This window comes from Tenrec ecaudatus, chromosome 1 (assembly GCF_050624435.1).
Source record: "Tenrec ecaudatus isolate mTenEca1 chromosome 1, mTenEca1.hap1, whole genome shotgun sequence".
Lineage (NCBI taxonomy): Eukaryota > Metazoa > Chordata > Mammalia > Afrosoricida > Tenrecidae > Tenrec > Tenrec ecaudatus.
Window position 1 is genome coordinate 87,003,155 of NC_134530.1, and position 18,931 is coordinate 87,022,085.

The following is an 18,931-nucleotide window of genomic DNA, read 5'->3' on the forward strand; positions in this document are numbered from 1 at the left end:
GTACTAAATATAAGTATTAAAGAACAATGGTATTAAGTCACTATTAATATAGCTGTTCAAGGTTTTCTTCTTTAATGATCACATGACAGAGAATATGAACGCAAACAACATGATTGATTCTCTGCTCTTTTGTTACTTTGTGATTTTAGAATATCCCTTTAGAAATAAAAGAAAGCACTAGGAAGCAAAGGACATTTATAGAGGTATAAATACAAGCACCTACATTTGTATATATACATATTTTATATAATAACAGGGATATAGGTCTATGTACATATATTTATATGTTAAGAATTAAGGTATCAGATGGACCTTGGACCTCTACTCAAGTACTCCCTCAACAATTGGTTCTAATAACCCGGCATTCTGTGATGCTCACCTTCCTGACTCGATCGCTGAAGACAAAAAGACAAAAATTTGTGCATAAACAAAAGCTGATGGTGCTAGGCTACTAAAAGATACAGCATCTGGGGTCTTAAAGGCTTGAAGATAAACAAGCTGCCATCTAGCCTAGCAGGGAAGCAACAAAGCCTACATGGAAGAAGCACAAAGGCCAGTGTGATCATGAATTGTTGACAAGATCAAGTATCATGCATCAGAATATCCCAAACAAACAATCATATCAATGCAAAGGAGCAGGCCTGGGTGGCAGAGTGGAACCCCAAACCTATCTGTAGACAAATGGGCATGCCTTCACAGAAGGATCACAAGGAAGGGAAAAGCCAGCCAGGTTATACTAGGGTACTGATGAAGCATAAACCATTCCTCGAGTTCTTTAATGCCTCCTCCCCTCCCCCCACTCTCCTGACCCCAGTTCTACCTTACAAACCCAGCTAGACCAGAGCATGCACACTGGTACAGATAAGAGCTCTCAACACAGAGAATCTAGGACAGACACCCCTCAGGAACAATAATAGGAGTAGTGATACCATGAAGATAGGGGGAAGGTATGGGGAAAATGGGGGAACCGATCACAATGATTGCTATATAACACCCACCCCACCCCAGGGTGATGAACAACAGAAGCATGGGAGAAGGGAGACAGTGGATGGTTTAAGATATGAAAATTAAAATAATTTATAATTTATGAAGGGTTCATGAAGGAGGGAAGGTGGGGGAGGGAGGAAAAGAGTGAGCTGATACCAAGGGCTCAAGTAGAAAGAAAATGTTTTGAAAAGGATTATGGAAGCATATGTACAAATGGGTTTGATACAATGGATGTATGGATTGTTATAAGAGCAATAAGAACCCCCAATAAAATGATTTATTAAAATTATATATACATACTTTTAGCATCACTTCTCCAGGGTCAGCACATATCAAATGACACCAGATCTATAAAAATGGGCAACAGAGTTTTTAAAAATAGGATATGGAAATGGAATGTGCGGCTAATTGCTTCCATAAACAAATGCTTCCTACGCTAGAAAACCAGATGAACTGGTTGATGCTTTATTACCATTAATGACTATTTTCACCAAAGGTTCTATGGAAAAATCCTGATCAAAGAGAAGGAAATGCACATCAGAATTTCAAATTCTTATGCAATCTCAACATTCTGGGGTAATTGATGCAAGATGAAACCTAAAACTATTATTCCAATATAAATTTTGGACTTTAATTTTTTAACCAAAAACATGCCTAAAGTCTTCTTTGGGTCAAACAATAAGTTATCTGACTTAGTAAAGAATATCTGCCTTGAAGGTTTGGAACCTTGTTGGCACAGTGGTTATTTGTTGGGTTGGCATCTGTAATACCTAAAACCACCAGCAGGTCCTTGGGAGAAAGACTAGGTTTTATACCCTCTTAAAGACCATCTCGGAATACATAGGGGCAGTTCTCCCCTGTCTTATAGGGCCTCTATGAATCAACATTAATTTGATGTCAATGAGTTTTTTATGTGTGCTGAAATGAGTCCAGGTGGTGCACTGGGCTGCTAACCACAAAGTCAGCAGTTAGAGTTAATCAGCAGCTGCAGAGAAGATGAACTATCCCGCTTCTGTAAAATTTAGTCATGAAAACCCCGAAGAGCAGTTGTACTCAATTCTATAGCCTCACTATGGATTTGAAGACTTGGTGGTGGGTGGTGGTGGTCTGCCTTGAGCATGGTGCTTTAAAAAAAAACCTATCTACAGACAGTCCCTAGTTATGAACAAGGTCCATTCCCAAGTGTCTTTAAATTGAACTTTTGAGTGAATAAGGCAGCAAACAATCAACATCCCTAGAAAGAGAATTAAATAGATAGAAATCTGAAGACCTAGCGATACCCCCCAAATACTCTCGCCTGCTTTCATAGCGATATTTTATATAGCGCTGCTATCAGCTATGTGGTGGGATGCTAACCATGAAGTTGGTGTTTCAAACTCCATGGGAAAGAAATAAGACTCTCTGCTACATAGAGACATATAAAACCTCAAAAATTCTATCTAGGCTTGCTATGAATTAGAATTGACTTCAGGCAGTGAGTTACTCACAACTGGAAACAACCATACCAAAAGTAGAACAAATTCAAATGTCTACCATCAACATAATGGAGATAGAAATAAAGTTGAATAGAAGAAATTAATAAAGTGACTATTACTCCAGACGCCAACGTGGGTTAATCACATAAGGATTCCTCCCCGTGACAAAAAAAGAAAGTGCAATAACAAACACACTGCCAAGAATAGATTCTGACTCATGGTAACTCTATAGGACAGATTGGAGCTGCCTTATGCAATTCCTGAGGGTGCAAATCTTTATGAATGAAGACATCCTCATGTTTTTCCCACAGAGCAGGGGGCCTGGAACTGCCAACATTTTGGCCAGTGGTCCAGTGTTTAACCTACTTCACTATCGGAGCACCTATAACGAAGGCACTCAACTAGAACGACAAGCATGTTCTAGAGTAAAATGATGCAGGATGCAAATATGAGTGGCACATTTAATTAAAGTGTTTCTAATAGCCACATTACAAAAGAAACTCACTTTCATATATTTTCTTAAACCTAGTATCGAGGTTTTCTTATTCCATAAAGAGTTATAGCCTTGGAAACCTTCTACTCTGTCCTATAGGATCACTGTGTATAAGAATCCACATGATGTTAGGGAATTTAGGTTGGGTTTTTTTTATATTGATAGATGTTGTCATTTTAACATATAATCAACATAAAATCTTAGTTATTCATTTCACATGTGTTGACTAAGTTTTTGAAATCCAGTGTGCACTTCATGCTTGAAGGACATCAAGTGAGGCGAGTCATGTTTTAAGTGACCAGTTTCAACTGGTGGCTAGAGGCCATTGTATCCAACAGCACAGTATCAGCAGATATAATAGTATAATTCTATTTATCTCTCATATTTCAAATAGGCAAAACCATATGTATTGTGTGGAGATGTATTCTATATGTTAAAACTACAGAGAAAAATGAGAGAATGATCAACGCAAAGTCCAAATAACCTTGAACTCTGGTAGTGGAGGAGAAGGAGGATAGTTAAAAAAAAAAGACATGATGTAAGGTGCTTTGTGTTAGTAAAGTTCTGTTTGGTAGATTGGATAGCGCATACATGAATTATTGATTTTCGTTACATAGTTTACTGTTGTAAGAACTTTTAAGTCAATTCCAAGTCACAGGTACCCCATGTAACAGAGTAGAACTGCCCTATAGAGTTTTTTGTTTGGGGTGGGTTAAAAATGCAAATCTTTCTTTTACCAACCAAGTACTTAACCACTGGTGCCGCAGGTCACCTTACACTTAAATATGTATTATAATTATGATTTTAAGTCTATTTTATATTTCATCAAATATTTAAAAGTGAGGGGGCGATTATGGCAAGATGGCACCCAGCTACGCAGCCCACAGTGGGAGCTCCATTGTGATCAGTATTCCTGGTGTCTAGGAAGGCAAGTGTGGGGATTTGGATAAGAGAAAAGTTTCCCACGACAGCCCAGCATACATCATTGGTCCAAAAAGCAACATCTCCCACCTCAAGCTTCACTCCAGGACACTGGGGATCAGCAAACTGGTTGGTCCCTGGGACTCCCCAGTCCCACAGGGTTACAATACTTTGGACCCACCATGGCCACTACCCGCTGATTGGTGCCCCTCAGCCTAATCACTGCACCCAGACCTAGCAAGCAGCCAACCTGAGTCCCTCACAACAGTAGATGGACCCCACCTGATGGCAGTCTGTCCGAGGCACTCTCCAGCTTAAGGTGTTCCCTCCTAACAAGGCTCCTTTCTCCCCACATAGTGGTGGTTCCCACAGCTGGGTTCCAGTCCCTCCCACCACCCACCCATGGCTCCAGCTATGGCTAAACATTGTCTACAGTCTGTCTGCAGTAAGTTTAATCTCTTGCAGCTGTAACAGCTCTCCCCACCATTGCCTGACACACAACCAACTCCTTCAGTAGTGGTGGCTCCTCTCCTCCCAATACCCACAGCAGCAACAGCCTATGCCTGTATGGCACTCCTGGCCACGGCAGTCAGTTCCCTGCTTCAGCTGGCAAGGCAGCCCTGAGGAGAAGCCACATGGCTTCTCCCCCAATGCAGCCCTGGGTGCTGGAGCAGTCGTGTGGAGACCCCTGCCAGCACTGAGATGCTTACACATTAATTCACTGATTCAGCTTTCCTCCTATAGTCGGCAGCATAGTGTGTGTTTTGTGCAATGGAGAAGGATTTTGTGGATTGGTGTTTACATATAGGTTAATGGGTTTATGTTGGACTTGTGGGCTTGGACAGCACTGGGTTGGGATTTTTTTGATGTGCACTTAACCTTTATATAAAACTCTCTCTTATACATGAGTTTCTGTGGATTTGTTTCTCTAAAGTACCCAGACTAAGACAGCTTGCTTTACCTTACTTTAGCATCTACTATACAGCCACAGTGCTCAAAACAGGAAGGTACTGGTATAATGACAGATACTCATACCAATGGAAAGGAACAGAAAACCCACAAATAAAATCATCAACTTATATTCACCTCATCTTTGGACAAAGACCCCCAAAGCATCGAGTGGGAGGCAGATGTGGTGCTCTTTTATACATGGTGCTGCAAACAATGGATATCCACATGCACTAAAATGAAACAAGATTTTTACTTCACCCCATGCATAAGAACAAACTCAAGGTGGATCACACACCTAGAAGCAAAACCCAAAACTACCAGAGCCATCAACAAAAGAATCAGGGTAAATCTAAAAACCTTGTTCCAAAGAATACATAGGCTAACTGCAATAGAGAAGGATATACACAGAAGTGAACCTGAAATTGACAAGTGGGATTTACTAAGGGTAAATCAACTATGTGTGTTGAAAGACTTCACCAAGAGGGTAACAAGAGGACCCACAGACTGGGAGAGGTTTTTATTAGCAATGACACAGCAGACAAGAGGGCTTATTACTAAAATGTACAATGCTCTCCTACCCTGAAAAGAGAGAAAAACATTTAACTTCCTAAGAAAGTGGACAAAAGATCTGAAAAGAAGTCTCACTATGGAGGAGACCTGAATGGCCAATAAACTTAAAAGAAAATGCTCCTGATCGCCAGCCATCAGATAAATGCAAATCAAAACAACCATGAAACACCATATAACATCCTTGAGGTTAGCCCAAATCAGAAAATTGGAGAGCAACAAATGTTGGAGGGCATGTGGTGAGACAGGAACTCTCCTCTATTGCTGGTGGTCATGTAGATATGTAAAGCCTCTGTAGAAAGTAATCTGATGATTGATATTTAAAGCAAATGGAAATTAATCTACTTTATGACCCAGCTATCCCTCTACTGGGCATATACCCAGAAATGGTAAGAAACCATCTATGACCACTCATTTGTGTGCCAACGTTTATTACAATGCAATCCACAATTGCAAAGAATTGGAAACAACCTAAATTTCATGCAAAGATGAGTGGATTAGTAAACTCTGGCACATACACACAATGTAGTACTATTTATCACTAAAAAGCACTGATGATCACATGAAGCATGTCATTTCATGGAAAGAGTTGGAGGAAATTATGCTAAGCGAAGTCAGCCAATCACAAAAGGATGAGTAGAACATTAATTCCCTGAGGTAAGCATAATCATCACAGGTGGCATAGGAGAAAAGGCACTTATTTCACAATATATATGTTGAGGTATGGGCAGGCAGGTGAAGGTCAGACCAAACTCAAGGAGGTACATGTTCGTCCAACACAAAGAAGGGGAAAGGAGGTGGGGGAGAAAAATGGTGGGGGATGCAGGACACTAGCCCACCCATGGGGAGAGTACTGGTTATGTCTCCACCTAATTGGGAGTGTGCATACAGACCACACCATGGCACACCAAGCCATAAGGGCAATATAACCACATGAAGAAATGCATGAAAAGATTAGGATACAGGGATGGCCCCAATCAGAGGCAAACTGGCCCCCTCCCTAAACGTATGTGAGATACACAACAACACTCAACCTACAGGTTGGGGAGAGGACCAGGCATGCCACACCCGCACGGAAGCAAACCAGGAAGGAGAAAGAAAAAGGGCCTGTGTAGACCCCATATTGGCCTACTCAACATGGGGCTCCTAAGGCACTAAGAAGACTGTAACTCTGACAGCAGCTCAAGATGTTTTGTCCCCTTATTGGAGCCTACTGTGAGAGAGGACATGATGGAGAGTGAGTCTAGTCCAAACCTGCTGCAGCTGGGCAAACCAAAAGGGAACATAACAGATCAGCAACAGGAGCAAAGCCAAGCCCCAACCCCCCTAAAATCTCCCCCAAATAGGCACCAGGCTAGGAGAGGTAGCTCCCAGAATTTCCCTAGTACCAGTGTGGAGATAGTTATAAAGGTCAGTGGATAGGCCGGGAATTATGCATGATTTTTTTCTTTCTTTTCTTTTTATTTTTTCCAATCTTTCGCAGTGTGTCATTGTTGGTTTGCCTACTTATATAAGACAGGCATGGGAAACAGCTGGAGGAGAAAGCGACTAGACCAACAGTCCCAGAGGGACTTGTGGGGAGAAGGAGGTGGGGTAAGGGAGGTATGAGCAAACAAGACCATAGAAAGAGGAACAAATAGGGAATTAAAATCTACAACTAGGAGGACATAGAGACCCTGGGAGTGTTGGAGCAACAACAATCTAGCTGAAAGGAATTACTAAGAGTCAGAAGAAGAGAGAGCATGATGGAGGGGTAGGAGAATGGTAAAAAGGAAACAGAGGAACTATCTAGGAAGCAAAGCTATGGATAGAGGTATAAGCATAAGTTTAAATACATTAATTCATAAATATAGGGATATATCTACATATATTTTTATGGCACTACACTGATGTTGTGGACAGACTTTGGGCCTCTGCTCATACCCTCCCTCAATACAAGAACACTTTGATCTAACAAATTGGCATTTTGTGATGTTCACCTTCCAGCGCAATTGCTGAAGACAAAATGTGTGTATAAGCAAATGTGGGAAGAAAGCTGATTGTATCTTGCTATTAAAAGATATAACATCTGGCATCTTAAAGCTTTGAAGTTAAACAAACAGCCATCTAACAGAGAAGTAACAAACCCACATGGAAGAAGCACACAAGCCAGTGCAATCATGAAGTGTTGAGGAGATTGGGTAACAGGCATCAGAAGACCCATAAGAAAGAAAGAAAGAATGAATGAATGAAAGAGAGAAAGAGAACCATATTGTTGAGAATGAGGTGGTTGGAACTGAGACACAAAGCCCATTTGTAGACAATGGGACACACAAACACACACACACACACACCACCACCACCACCACCACCAGAGGGGTCACGGGAAGGGATGAGTTAAGCCGGGCACAATAAAGCACGGATGAAACACAATATTCCTCTGGTTCCTTGAGGCTTACTCACTCCACACTCTCATGATGCCCAGTGCTGCCTCTCACAACAGACTAGACCAGAGCTTGTACACAGGTAAAGATAAGAGATAAGAGCTCATGACACACTGAATCCAAGAACAGGAATGGGAATAGCAATACCAGAACTGTAGGGGGAAGGTGGGGAGAAGAGAGGAGGAAAGTGGAACTGATTGCAATGATTGGCACATAACCACACCCACACCCTCCAGGGGAATGAACAACAGAAACCATGAGGGAAGGGAGGGAGTGGTAAGATAGTAAAATAATAGTAATTTATAATTTATCATGGGGTCACGCGGTTGGGGGTGGCGGGAGGAAAAAAGGAGCTGATACCAAGGGCGCAATAGAAAGTAAATATCTAGAAAATAATGATGGCAGCATATGTGAGAATATGCTTGATACAATTGATGTATGGATTGTTATAAGAGTTGTAAGAGCCCCCAATAAAGATACCTTTAATAAGTATATCTTTAAAAGCAAATCCCTGCACCAGATACTTATATACGTATATCAGGGAGAAGTTTTAATAAGTCAGCTTGTGAAAATGCTTTTCCAACAGTCAAATAGTCGGTAAATAGAGTCGAGTTGGTATCTCCCACTGTTATTTATAAAGTTATCATTAGAGGACCCATATGTACAAAATGAAAAGAGTAGTTGACACAAGTAGGGACTTTAAACAGAGAAAAATGAGCAACATACCATGTAGACTGTTAGTTGATCCCAACAAAACAGAGAGAGGAGATGGGGGGAAATCAACAAGAAGGCAGTGGGGAGGATCCTCATGCATGGCAGCAGAGACAGGTGGAAGTCTTGAAGGGTGACCAGCTGTTGCATCTCTGAGATTTGTCAAAAAAAGACTTGTGGGGAGAAAGTCAATTGACAGGAAGCAGTTGCGAGGGCTGGGAGAGGATTCAGGGATGTGACATCCTCAGGGGTAGGATGGAGAGAAGTCAACTATCCTGGGAAAGAGCTCAGGACAGATGTGGTGCTTGATGTGGGCTCCAGTTGGCTGCACATACTGTCTCCATACAGAGGAGGAATTGGCAGCAGGAGGAAGCACTTGGCAAAGTCCAGGCGGTTCTGGTTCTGACTCTGTCATTCCCCCATATTGACATCTCAGTAGTAGCAGCTACGATAGCTGGCTCGATGAGGAAGAGAGTCTCCTGCTGCGATTCTCTCTCTCTCTCTCTCTCTCTCTCTCTCTCTCTCTCTCTCTCTCTCTCTCTCTCTCTCTCTCTTAAAATAGGATTCAGAGAGCAGTGGAAATGTACAGGGCCCCTGGCAGGAACAGACAAGATGTAGAATTGCCTGCTCAACCCTTTTTCTGTGACTGTCTTTTGTTCTTTGTGTGGAAGAAAGTGGGGGAATCATAGTCAGGGACAAGGTCCTCTCCCAAGTCCCTGGGTGGGACCAACAGTTAATGTGCTTAGCTACTAACTAAGAGGTTGGAGGTTTGAAAGCACCCAGAGGCACTTTGGAAGCAAGGCCTGGTGATCTGATTCTAGGAAAACATTCATTTGAAATCCTACACAGCATATTTCCATGCTGACACACAGGAGGTTGTCGTGAGTCAGACAAAATTACAACCCATTTAAGTCTGCCAGAGAGCTATTCAAATGGGATAGAAAGAGTGCCCCAATTTTTTAAATGATGGCGGGTCTGCAGACCACAGTGAGCACAAAGTCGCAGGCAGCTAATTTCTGCTGTCCTTTCTAAGTAACGATGCCCTTTATCAAGATATAGAAGTGATTGGATCAGGGCAATCAGTCAGTAAAAGAGATTTGATAAGCATGAACTGTCATGTATCACATTTTATAAGGCCAATGGCAGCAGTTTTAGGTGCACAACTTCTCCTAGCCATCAAAACACACATGACTGACAGAGCTTACGTTCCCATTTTGTAGACTAAAATCTGGGGTGCAGAGTCAGGGATGCTGATTTAGAAGTGAGAACTCTTTGGGGTCCATCAGGCCCTGGAGTTCACGTGTATCCCACGGTGCCACGCTCTCTCTGAGTATTCACTGAATATGAACCTGGTGCATGCTCCCACATACATGTCATTGAAAACTCTCCCCCACTCTAAAGAAGCGCTGTGATAGTATCCTTATTTTCTTAGGGAGATGGTGAAGCTATGATAGATTGTTTTTAAAATCCAGTTCCTCAGACAGAAAAGATAATTTTTAAAGGTAAAGAGCTTATTGAAGTTTTATAAAGTGGTAGGAAATGTTTTGGTTTGCCTTTTTGGTTTTGTTTTTAACAAATTGACATCCTCATTTTGCCCTTAGAACAATTCTTTGGAGATTGGTACCATTCCACTTCACAAAGGAGGAAAGAGGCGTCTGCAATGTTAAGTAAGAGGACTAAGTTGAACCCCAGTATACAGCTACCAAACACCTAAACCACACCTCATGTGGGCCAAAATACAAGAGGCCCTAAAAAGTCCATAGAAAAAATAATAAAAAGATAATAGATTTTTCCCCCTTGAACTTCCAAATAAGAGCTAACAGCCTTCATGGGTTTGACTTCCTCATTTGGTAGCTCATTCATTTTGAGATTCCTATGACCATTAGAAAGTATTTGCTTAGATTGAACAGAAATATATATTTCCATTATTTTTTATTCATTAGTCTTAGTTCTTTTACTTCCTAGGTCACTTAAAATAAGAGCACACTTTTTTATGTGATAGCCTTTCAGAGATAATAGAAAATGTACTTCATCTCCTCTTACATGGTCACTTATTCCTGATAAATGTTGCCAGTTCTTTTAAAGGATGCTGACTGAAGGTCCTCTCATTTCTATGGTTACAATGGTTACAGTCTAGAAGTGTCAATATTCCTCTGAATGTAAGGTGTACATTTCTGAACCCAGCCATTGTTTTGAACTTAATATAAGCATATTAGTGCACATTTAGTATAACTGGGAAGTAGCTTCTTTCTGACTGCACCACCGTTGCCCTCTGATTGGCTGGCAACAGTTATTTAACCAATGACAGACACTCAAGTGAAATTAGATGATGGGTGGCCTTTTTTGTTTCCTCCACTTCAAACACCAGCCATGGACTAGAGCATCCATCTCCTTGTTTCCATTGAGTTTTAGCTACTGTTGACTCACTGCTGTTTCCTGCTCAAAAGTGTTTGGAGAAAGTGAAGTAACCTCATAGTCAAAAGTTGACAGGGGTGCCTCTTTCCCTCAAGGTGGGGTCAACTCTAAAATTCCAGATCAAGGTAAAGCAAGAATCTGGCTGAGACCATATTCTGCCTTCATTGTTCTTTCTTTGATCCCTTTCTCCTAGGAGCATTCATCCAAGTATCACGAACTCCCAGCTCTGTGTTGGGTACTGCTTCGAAGGAAATCTACCGGAGAGGAAGGGGCTCACTTCACTTTCTCACCCCACATGGTGCCAATCCTCAGGCAGCAGCTGTGTCTCTTCAGGACTGCAACTCTCAGGCATCCTATTAACTTGATTTTCTGCCCTAATTCCTTCAGTCCTAGAGTTGATAGTGGACCTTTGCTATTTTTATACTTTGTGTCTTTCTCCACTTCTTATTTGTTTCATTAACCCTTCCCATATCTGTGCAAGTAGTCTTTTCTATATAATTCTATTCATTGTGACTATCTGGGAAAAAATGATTTTCGAGATGAATTTTGACTGCTGAAGCTGGCACAATGTGCATTACTTTCAGGGAATCATTTACTCCAGGTTTGGGGGGGGGTAGTACTTATACTCCTGTCATGAAGAGTTGAGGAGTCTTGGTGACACAGCATCGGGCTACTCAATGAAAAGTATTACTCGAGACCCACCAGCTGCTCGGTGGGAGAAAATATGTGCAAGTATCCTCTCCGAAACCACCCTAGGGTGGTTAGCATCAACTTACCAACAATAGGTTTGCATTTGGGTTTGGTTTCTAAAGAGGAGTCAAATCTATTTCTTTACTCATTTAATCTAAGTGAGTCTTTTTTAACTTGCTGTGACCAAGAAGTGGTTAACAAACTAGACTCAAGCACAGTGCTTGCACACCGGTGCTACTGTCTCTTGTTGCTCTTGGGAACACTGTGACTAGTACCATGTGACCAATTCTGGACAACCCAATGGTATGAAAGAGATATGCATCATAGGCATCCATTCCTTTATCCTTTAGCTTACCATCCTAGGTAGCAGGTGTATGAGTCATGCCAAGGTCAAACAAGTTTGGCATACGCCTGAAGAATCTACCATTTGATTCACAGACTCATGGTCTAAATAAATCATTGTTGGCTACGTCACTAGCGACCCCTGATGACTCTGTTGGGTAAGTGGCATACTGATAACTGCAAGATTGGCAGTTCAAACCCACCAGACACTCCTTGGGAGAAAGACGAGGCTATTTACTCCCTTAATAGAGCATTGGAAATCCTATATAGGGTCACTATGATTTGTAATTGACCCAATGGAATTGGAATTGGCTGTTGTTTGCCTTTAAAGTCTCTACTTCTGGGAGTGGGAGGAGCCCTGATTTTACAATGTTTGAACAACCAGATCCTAATCAAAAGGTTGGAAGTTCAAACCCAGCAGCTCGTTGGGTGAAGGTTCTATTTATCCATAAATATTCCCTCACTACCATCGAGTCATTGGTGACTCATAGCAAGCCCCTGAGGATTTCTGAGACTGTCACTGCTTACGAGAGTAGAAAGCTCAGGATTTCTCCGGTGGAGCAGTTGGTGTTTTCAAAATGCTGACCATGCCGATCACGGCCCAACTCAGGCACTACACCACCAGGCCTCCTTTAAAATTACAGCTTAGAAGACACATTAGAGGCAGTTTCATTCTGCCACATGGGGTCACTATGAGTTGAATATTGTTTCGATGTCATTTAGCAGCAACAAAAGTGTTAGGCAGCAATAGCTGATGAATGCTGTTTGTATTTTGACTCAGTAAATAAGTCTTTAATGGTGTCATGGGCATCTGAAAATTGAACAATGAATAACGAAGACTGCGGAACAATTGATACATTTGAAATATAGTGTTCATGAGGAAAATTCAAAGTAATGTAATTTCCAGAAGAAATAACAGATTTGTCTTGAAAGGACAACCAGAATGCTCCTTAGAATCAAGAGTGGTAAGACTTCATCTCATGTCCTTTGGATGTGCAGGAGAGAGCAGTCCCTGAAAAAGGACACCGAGTGTGGCAAAGTGGAGAGGCAGTGACGACAACAAAGGCAATATCTTCAATGACCTGGAATGGTGCTGTGACTGGAACAATGGGTTCGAACACAACAACCACGAGCACTGTTTGTATATAGGGCTACATGGAGCGCGGGCATGCTCAGTGGCACACAAACACAACAGCAACACCCCTTCCTCCAAAGAGTGCTCCACTCCCCGACTAACCCCGCATCCAAAGGACAGCTTTTGCATCATCAAGTTCCTTTAGAATGTTCTTTGGAGTTGGGAAACACAAATAAATCAGATGGAGCAAAGTCATGGCTGTAGAATAGATGAAGTAAGGTTTCCTGGTGAAATTCCTATAGGATAGCACTTGGTACCCTCACGGATTGAGTAGATACATTGCTGTGATGAGGTGGGGAAATGTCTGCGGTGCAATTTTTGTGGCTACTAAGTTATCTTTGCCATTTTTAATTTTCTTTAAAAATATATTTTTTGTTTTTCCTAACCCTAACCCTAGCCATTTTTTAATTTTCTTAAAACTCCTTCATAATTTGCCCTGGTGCTAACTCTGTTTCCTTTGAGAAAATCTAGACTACTCACCTTTTGAAATCTAAAAAAAGAAAAAATGGTGCCATAATCTTCTGACTTTAATTGAACTGGCTTGGCAGATCCTCTCAGAAGCTCCAGTTTTAATTGGAAAATTTTCCTCCTGAAAATACCTAAGGGGACTGAGATGAGCGTATTACTGAGAGAACTTGTCTACAGCCACCTGCAGATGGCATAGGTGTATTTAAGCACACTTCGCTCAGGGAGGGAGGGGACTGAACACATGTACTGGAACCCTGACAACAGGCATTTTACATATCCATATACTTTTGTATTAAAAAAAAGACTTGGAACTAAGATCTTTAGCAATTTTTTCCCTCGGGTCAATATTTCATATTTCCAATATTTTATTGTTATTGCTGTTTTGAAATATGGAAATTTTATTTTTAATAAAAATAGCAATTATATTTCAAATTATCTCACTGCCTTTCCTTCTTCATACCGCACTCCATAAAGGTCTTTTTTGAATCTAACTTGAGAAGTTCCCACCCTGAAAAGGGAAAAGAGCAGTGGAACAGTTTTCCCTGTGGGTTGTGCTGTGGCAATCTGAAATGGCAGGGAACTCACCTCCCATATTCCAGTGCCCTGGCTGCATTTCAGTTCCTTATACACCTGTGGTAGGGGAACAAGGGGGCAGAAAGAATTCAGAGAAGAAAACATTCAGTTGCTTAATGTACCTTTGTCATACGTATTTTGGCAAAGGAGTTGTCCAGAATTGGAAAAGCCACTGGCAATCAAAGAAATGTATCTACTTTTATTGAATTAATCAGTATTGTTCTATTCTGCTAGGATAGCTTCAAGAACAAATTTAAACTTAAAATATGTTGCGATGAATTTTGAATGGTAGCCTATGCAAGGGAGATGAGGCTAAGATTTATTGAGTTCCTAGGAAATTTTTGAAAGTGCCAAGGGCTTTGCCTTTTTCGGATCCACAATCAGTGCTTATGGAAGCACCGAACAAGAAATCACAAAAGATTGCATTGAGTTAATCTGCAGCACAGAGCTCTTGAAAGTGTTGAAAAGCAAGCATGTTACTTTGAGGATGAAGGTAATCCTGACCCAAGCCAGGGTATTTTCGATTGGCTCATATGCATGTGAATTTTGGACCATGAATAAAGATGACTGAAGAAGAATCGATGCATTTGAGGTATATTGCTAGAGAAGACTGTGGAACATACAACGGACTGCTAAATGGACAAACTGATACATCTTGGAAGAAGTAAGGCCAGGGTATTCCTGAGAGGCAAAGATGGCAAGACTTCTTTGTACTCAATTCACCTAACAACAACAATAACAACCTAATGCTATCAGAAGAGCATGCCCCACTTCACAGGTGAGGAAATGAAAGAAATTATTAACTTCCTCAACTGTTCAGTCAATAAGCTGTAGAGCTAGTACTTAATGCAAATGCTCTCACTCAATAACAATTTAACAACCACATGCAGTATTATCTTTAAGGAACAAGCAGAGGAGAAATTATTTAAATCCCAAACACCAGATTTTGAGAGGAAGAAGCAAAAAACAATGGTCGGAGGAGCTCTAAGGAGAACGTAATTCCCTCAAAGTCGAAGAAGGGATGTAAAGAAGAAAAGGTTTCTCAAAGTGAAAATCAATGTACTGATGGAGGTCTTAGAGAAAGCCTTTAGATTGGATAATTGGAATGTCAGAGGTGATCTCAAAGGCAATAATTTCACCAAACAATTTCATGTTTTTCATGTCATAAATCCACCAGCCTCTCCCTCCATCCTTCCACTCCCTCTCTGAAATTACTCCACAAGCCAATATTTTAAATGGCTTTTGACCTAGAACTAAAATCTCTATGTTTTGCTGTTCAACTTCACCTGAATTGAAACATTATAAATACAAGGATCTTGGGAAGTAGGGCTCAGTGGTTGATTTCCAGCTCCCACTTACAGAAAAATGGCTTGGAATAATGTTCCTGGAAATCCATTTTCTATAGGTCAACATGGAAAAGCATGTCTGTCATTAGAGCAAGGTATTTAGCATGCTCCATGTTGAAGAAAAACGTACTCACACACATCCATACTTTAAGAATGAAACACTATTCCAAATTATGAAATATTATCAAGTAATATTTTGAGACTTTCCCAATAGTTGTCTTCTAATTGCATATGAAATAGTAAATTTTATGGTTCAAACCTTATGGAATTAATCACTTTTTAAAATCACTTTGACATTTGACATAGCATGATTCCCATAAAATGGTGATTCTTTAGGGTTATATATTTGTTTCATTATATAGTTGTTTTTTATAATAAAATGTCTCATTCTTTCTCTTCACCTATTATAGGAATGAATGTGAGTTTATTTGAGTTGGTCATTTCAAGAAATTCAAGTGGCAAATTGTTCACCACCACTGACTGCAGGAGACCTGCAGGAACATTTCTTCCAATAGGAATCTTTTCAGAGATTCATGAATTTAGGCAAAATGGAATTTAGTCATGCTTGACTCTGCCATTTATTCAGCTTTCATCATGTACACTCCCATGAAGAAGGGAAAAGTCAAGCAAATGGGGTTCACAGAGAAGTTAATCCTAGATAAATTGGTAAATTAATTATCATCCAAAAGAAACCATGTAGTCTAAGAAATTTGGAGCCAAATTTCTCAGAATTAAGGCTCTTCTGGCTTCTGTGATTCCACATACTGTGTTGAAGTTCTATTCACATACAATTCCACATGATATTACATTTGCATAGTTATTTGACTTCTCCATCAGACTATGAATTCTGTGATGCCGAAGGCTGGTCCTATTTTGCTCACAATTGATTTCCCAGCTTCGTTATAACCCTAGAATTCCAAGAAACACAGGGTAACTGAGTCTCAAAGGATTTTCCTAGAAATTTCCCAAAAGTGACTTTAACCAAATTGTATGACTTTTGGCAAAGGCTTTCACCGTCCCTGCTTGTACATATTTTTAAAATGAGTTTATTTATAGGGTTAAACTCTATTTAATAGCAATATGATGGGATGCAAGAGCTCCAGTATAAGTAAAGCACAGTAGGCTTCAAAGCACCTGTTTCATAAATATTTTATTGAGAAAACCAAAATAAAAGATGTATGCAGTAACCAAAGGACTAGATCTGGTATTATTCAAATGATGAGATCCTATGCATTTATAATACTAATAATTGAGTATTGAGTTAGTTTCTTGTGCCAACCTGGCTGTAAACACATGTGGGGTTAATTGAAGGGCTGAGAGATAAATGGCTCAGTGAGCCTCGCCTTTCGAGTTCTCAGGTCTCTTGCTTTCTGATGGTTGGATCAGGGTGCACCTACCTTAGCTAGTTCCCTGCTTCAGCTGGCAAGGCTCACTTCCTGCAAGACATCCCTGAGGAGAAGCTGCATGGACCTACCCCGATGCATCCCTGGGTGCTGGAGCAGCCGTGTGGAGACCCTTGCCAGAGCTGAGATGCTTACATGTTCAGTGACTCGGTTTTCCTCCTGCAGCCGATGTCATAGTGTGTGTTTTGTGAGACAGAGGAGGACTTTGGGGATTGATGTCAGGCATACATGAGTTAATATTGGACTTGCGGGCTTGGGCAGCACTGGGTTGGGATGTTTTCTTGATGTGCACTTAACCTTTACATGAAACTCTCTCTTCTACATATGAGTTTCTGTGGATTTGTTTCTCTAAAGTACCCAGACTAACACAAGTATATTTGGAGCTGACGTGGCTTGTGGTTATTCGTCAAGTTGGCTTAGATTCACAGCAACCTTGTATACAACTTATGGAAATACTGCCTGACCCTGTGCCATTCTCACACCTGTTGTTATGTTTGAACCCATTGTTGCTGCCACTGTGTCAATCCAGCTTCTCTAGAGTCTCCCTCCTTTCAGCTGATACTCTGACTTACCAAGTGTGATGTCTTTCCCAGGGACTGCCCTCTTCCTGGTAACACGTCCAACATATATGAAATGAACTTCCTCCATCTTAGCTTCCATTGAGAATTTTGACTGCAGTTCCTTCAAAAGAGATTTGTTGATTCTTCCAGGATTTCATGGTACTTCCGTTATGTTTCACTATGTTAGTCTGGGTAGATTAGAGAAACAAATTCGTAGACACACATATGTGTATAAGAGGGAGTTCTATATAAAACGTAATTTTACATTAAGAAAGATTCCCAACCCAGTCCAGTCCAAGCACATAAGTCCAATATTAGCCCGTATGTCCAGTACCAATCTATAAAGTCCTCTTTAGATGCATGAACCACATGCAATGATGCTGAATGCAGGATGAATGATGCCAAATGCAGGATGATCACAAGCCAGTGGGTAGAAAGTCTTTGGATCCAGTGGCGTTGCAAGCATCTCAGCAGTTACTGGCAGAGCTCTCCATGTGGCTTCTCCAGTTCCCAGGGCTGCATCAGGGTAGGTCCATGTGGCTTCTTCTCAGGGATGTCTCACAGGAAGTGGGCAGAGAGAGACAGTCTCCTGCCTCTGAGGAGGAAATTCAGGAATTCCCAGAATTCCCAGAAGGCCATGCCTACACGAGACCTCATTGTCTATGATCCCAATGACAGACTAGACTCTCCCCCTTCATGCCCAATCCTCTCAAGTCCCAGATTGACACCAGATTACATAACTACTACACTCACCAACACCATAATTCAAATGAGTCAATGCTTCTGGGGTTTTCCTTGTTCACTGACCAGCATCCATCCACCTGCATATGTGACTATTTAACATGTCATGGGTTGGGTCAGGGCACCTTACTCCTCAAAGTGGCATCTTTGCACCTTACAACACCTTTGCCGTACATTTTTGTGATCTTTTATTCAAATTTCCGTAGGTTCTTTGAAGAGAGTCACAGCAGCCAGAATAACCTACAGATTGGTCACAAGGATATAAAACTGAATTTGAAACTCATTTATTTTCTACTTGGTGACCCTGAATGGTTCAAAATGTTTTTGAATTTTCACTTTCGCTGCAAAAACAAACAAATCAATAAGCAAGCTATCAACATTCTCTTGTATCTAACACAGCCTTAATTTATAAAAAAACATACTAAGCCAGCCTCAATTTGGTGACATTTGGATTAAAGATACAATTTTCTACATCCCTACTTTGTAAGGTACAAATTTGATTTCACATCATTGTGGATAAGGAAATTTGGTTCCAGGGAGCTTAAGGTAGCCTGGCAGCTAAGTAGAAACATGAGGACTTGAACCCAGACAGCTCTCATTACAAAGCCCCTACTTCTGATAATTCCATCTTGCCGTTATCAGAAGGCTGTGGGAAGATCCGATGAGAGCATAGGACTGTATTTTTAGAGGGAAAGTTCTACTCAGATTGAAGGAGTTCTTATTACTACTG